The sequence below is a fragment of the Phragmites australis genome, chromosome 1, assembly GCF_958298935.1.
Source record: "Phragmites australis chromosome 1, lpPhrAust1.1, whole genome shotgun sequence".
Taxonomy (NCBI): Eukaryota; Viridiplantae; Streptophyta; class Magnoliopsida; order Poales; family Poaceae; genus Phragmites; species Phragmites australis.
The window spans coordinates 14569812-14574543 of NC_084921.1; the positions used below are offsets into that span (position 1 = coordinate 14569812).

Sequence of the window (4732 nt, forward strand, 5' to 3'; positions counted from 1 at the left end):
TTCATAGCTTTGATAAGTTGGTGGCAAAGATTTTAGCAAACCGGCTTGCTCCTAGACTGCCCTCCTTGGTTTCTTCTAACCAAAGCACTTTTGTGAAAGGTCGGAGCATACAAGATAATTTTTTGTTGGTCCCACAAATAGCCAAGTTCCTCGCCTTCTCCTAAAGCTTGATATTACAAAGGCTTTCGACTCGGTCTCTTGGAGTTTCTTGCTGGAGATCTTGTCTTACCTCGGTTTTGGAAGGCAATGGATTTCTCTTGTGTGCAGCCTTTTGTCCTCTTCGTCTTCTCGTGTGCTCCTGAATGGACAACTAGGAGACTCCTTTCAACATTGAAAAGGACTAAGGCAAGGAGACCCGTTATCCCCCATGCTATTCATATTAGTCATGGATGTCTTGAATTCCTTGATCAACAAGGCAAGTGGAGAAGGGCTGCTCTAACCTCTTGCAACAGGAGCATTGAATCACAGGGTATGCTTATATGCGGATGACGTTGTTTTGTTCTTACGTCCGACTGCAAATGACTTGGAGTTAATCTTGCGAGTTTTGAGATGTTTTGGGGCTGCATCGGGGCTTAAAACTAACATCCAAAAAAAGTTCTGTCATCCCCATCCAATGTGGACAAGAGGATTTGGATTGGTACAGTAGGTTCTACCATGTGAGGTCGAAGAATTTCCCTGCCAATACCTTGGTTTGCCCCTATCGATTAAAAAGCTCACCAAATTATCATTCCAACCAATCATCTACAAAGTGATTGAGAGACTACCGGGTTGGAAAGCTTCCCTCATGCATCCTGCTGGACGGTGCGTCTTGGTTCGCTCTGTTCTCACCGTCATTCCTATTTATCATCTTGTTGCGTTGGAGTTTCCGAAATGGGTGAGCCGTGCTATTGATAAGACGACGAAAGCCTTCCTTTGGAAGTACCGAGATGAGGTTAGTGGTGGTCACTGTGCTATTGCTTGGAGCCGGGTCTGCCAGCCTATTGATTTGGGAGGCCTTGGTATTTGTAACCTCGAGACTTTGGGGTGGGCGCTAAGAATGCAATGGCTTTGGCTACCAAAAAACCAACCAAATAAACCTTGGGCTGGGTTTAAGCTCCATATCCATGCTAATGCTAAAGACTTATTCAACGCGCTTATGGTCTCAGAGGTGGGTGAAGGGAGCAACACCCTCTTTTGGAGAGACCGATGGTTACATGGGAAGTCTTTGGTAGATCTCGCTCCTCATGCGGTAGCTTTTGTGTCTACTCGAATTGTCAATTACTGGACAGTCAACCAAGCGTTAGCCCAAAATCAGTGGGTTCACGACATCAAAGGTGCTCTTTCTATGGCAGCCCTTGTACGGTTTCTGCTGCTTTGGGATTTGATCGCTGAAGTGGTCCTACAGCCGGGAGTTGCAGATGAGCACAAATGGCTGGCTGAACCTTCGGCCAGCTTCTCCTCCAAGTCCGCCTACAGGATGTGTTTCTTGGGCAGCACTGAATTCGAACCTTGGAAACGGATATGGAAGTCATAGGGATCGCCAAGGGACAAATTCTCTATTTGGCTTCCTGTCCATAATCGATGCTGGACCTCCGATAGATTAGCACGGAGGGGATTGCCACACCCTCAGCATTGTCCGTTTTGTGACCAAGAAGAAGAAACAATCAACCATCTCTTAACTACTTGTGTATTTACTCGCCAAGTTTGGCTCTTGTTGTTCAACAGGGTTGGATTACAAAATGTCTCTGCAGGACAACAGGACAACACCTTCAATTTCTGGTGGAGGAAAGCAACGCAACGTGTTAGCAAAGCGAAAAGAAAAGGATTCAATTCCCTTGTGATCCTTGGAGCTTGGTGGATTTGGAAGCATCGAAATGTTTGTGTCTTTAACCGTGCTTCCCCTAATGTTCAGATAGTGTTTGATTCCATCATGGATAAGGCTAGCTTATGGAGTATGGCTGGCGCTAGAGGCTTGGAGGCGCTCATGGCTCAGTTGAGCGCTTAAAGGGACATTCGTCGAGTCATCTTTAGTTGTCTCGTTTGGGCTGTTGGTGACGAGCTTAGGCCTTTTTTATTTATTTTTGCGGCATTGGTAAGGAGTTGTTGTCTGTGTCGCGTGTGAGGAGGCGGTGTGTGTGCATGCGTGTTTTTTCCTTTGTGTGTTGCTTTTGTATCTTTTCGTTCTCATCCTTCTTAATATAATGACATGTAGCTCTCTTGCATTGTTCGAGAAAAAAATAAGCCAATTTGTGCATGGAGAGCAAGTGTTTTGATATTTTGGGAGCATGTATGATTCGATTGGGAAGAAGGGGTCGAGTAGAGCTAGCAATATAAGAATTTCCAACATGGATGATGGACATACTTGCTCCATTAGCCACTTGGATCTAGTCACCACCATTGTAGCATTTTGATTGTTAGACGATCTAGCTCGTTGGTGATGTGGTCTGTTGCGCTAGTGTCCATGTACTAGTTGGGGTAGATAGTGTAGCTGTTGTTGATGGTAACTGCTGCAATCTTGTTGGCGTCACCGGCTTGACAGTTGTGGTCAAACCTGTGGTAGCAGTGGAGTGCGTCATGCCCGAACTTCTTGCAAACTTGGCACTGCTCCCTCTGTTCGCCTTGGTTGGATTATCCTCTAGAGCTGCTAGTGTCGCACCCACCTGGACTCCTACCAACATTGCAGCGCCTGTGGTTGGACCCATTTCCTCGTCCATGACCTTGACTTCAGCTTGCTTAATTTGACAAAGATAATTGAACCACGATGTTGTTGTGCTCGAGCCTCACTCAAAGCTCAACACGTGGGCATAAAGGTCACTCACCATGACCGTATCAGCACGTGTGGTGATGCTGGTCACTAGTGGGTCGTATTCAGGGTCTAGTCCACGCAGCATGTAGGAGATGATCTCCTCGAGCTCAAGTGGCTTGCCGATGGCAGACAATGTATTGGCGATCCCTTTAACCTTGCGAAAATAGTCGGTGACGTTAAGGTCCTTCTTTTGAATGGTGGTGAACTACATCTGAATTTGCATTATGCGGGCTCTGGAGCTTGAAAAGTAAATGATCTTTAGGGTGTGCCACACCTCAATGGAGGTTGTCATGAAGACAATAGAAGCGAGCACTTCTTCAGTGAGTGAAGAACACTCAAAACAAGTTGATCTTGTTCGAACCAGAGTATATACTCTGGATTTACGATGATAGCGGCGCCACCTTCAACGTTTTGTGTGATTGTATGTGCAAGTTGCAGTGGTGGAGCGGCTATTGCTAGACTGGGATTCAGCTCCTGCCATGAAGAGCGGGTGGAGATGGATCATGACTCTGATACCATAAAATGAATAATCAAGCTAGCGCATGGATCCACACTAGATCGTGTTCTATTTATAGCAGCACAATCCCAACGGATTACAACAAACTGCGATCCACAATTGCAGGAGATCTACCGGTCATGGCGGAGCGAACCCACCTCATTCACGATGTGCTGAGGACGTGATCACCCCGCTTCACAGGGTGATCACCACGTCATCGTCACACTCTGAATGACACACACGATCTCCTAATATATCTCAAACACACCTAAGCTGACACACTCATTTTCTAACATGCGCCACATCCGCCTCCCTGTGCGTGCCATCTGCGACGCCCAAACAACGAGACAAGCAATGCAATCCACAAGTGCAGGAGATCTACCGGACATGGCGGAGCGAAACCAGCGCATGCATGGCGCGCTGAGGACAAGGTCACCACGCTCCACAGGGTGATCGCCGCACAGTCGTCACGCTCTAAATGACACGCGCGCATCTTCTAACATATCTCTAACGCACCTAAGCTGACACACTCATTTTCTAACACGCACCACATCCGCTCCCCACACGCTATCCGCGACGCCCGAACAGCGAGACGAGCAATGCAAGCCGGGCCCGGGCGCCGTGGTGCGCGCGGGATGCATGGCTGGATGCATGGGTCAGGTGCTTGCGGCAGCGACGTCTCAGCCGGTACACGCGAGAGGGGGTGGCGAGGTCAAACAAATTAAAGCACGCCGAGAAAAAGAAGGGCCAAGGGAGAACTAAAGGTGGAGTGGGAAGGACACACCGAGACGTCGCTGCCACGGCCACTAAGTAGCCGCCCACCTACGGCTGCCCTCCGTCCCCTCCACCGATAGATTATCTATCTATATCTTCCCACTGCTGCTGCCAAGTTTCTGCACCTGCACCCTGCTACCCAGTTGCGATCAATGCCGCATGCATGTCTCATTGCTTTCCGATCCGTCTCTGCAGATACTCGATCGCTCTGAGAGTCCGAGACTAGTCCTATTCTTCAGCTTTTGTTCGTTTCAACAACTTACATTCTCCTCTGCCTCAATCAAGTTCTCTCGATCTGTGATGTTTTGTAGCACGCGTGCATGCGTGCAGATGTGTACATGCATTTCCCAGATGGTGGAAGAAGTTTTGCATTATATTTTGTGGTAGTAATCCATCGCACTCGCACTTTGCAGCTAAGCTCTGTTTTGAGCTTGATTATTGCTTCCAGTGATTTGCATACTATACCGCTGTCTAATGTATGTATCTACCGGCCGGTGCTCATAGTTTTCCTTTATTTGTTTCTTCATTTTTTGCCCTTTTGCTTCGCTTTCCTTTCTTTTCTTTCGGTCTCCTCTACTAGGGGTAACGCATGATGGATCCTAAATCCTAACTCTGCTTCCTTTCCCCCTGGTAGAAACTGACCCAACATTTCTACTAGTTGGCCTGGCAAACAAGGA

At 47.8% G+C, this 4732-nt stretch overlaps 1 non-coding gene across 1 annotated transcript; it reads right to left on the reverse strand.

Moving 5' to 3' along the window:
• Positions 1-2761: 2761 nt before the first annotated feature.
• On the reverse strand, positions 2762-2900 carry LOC133891390 (small nucleolar RNA Z247). Its single transcript, XR_009904198.1, has one exon. It is a non-coding gene; the product is annotated as a small nucleolar RNA Z247 (small nucleolar RNA).
• Positions 2901-4732: the final 1832 nt, after the last annotated feature.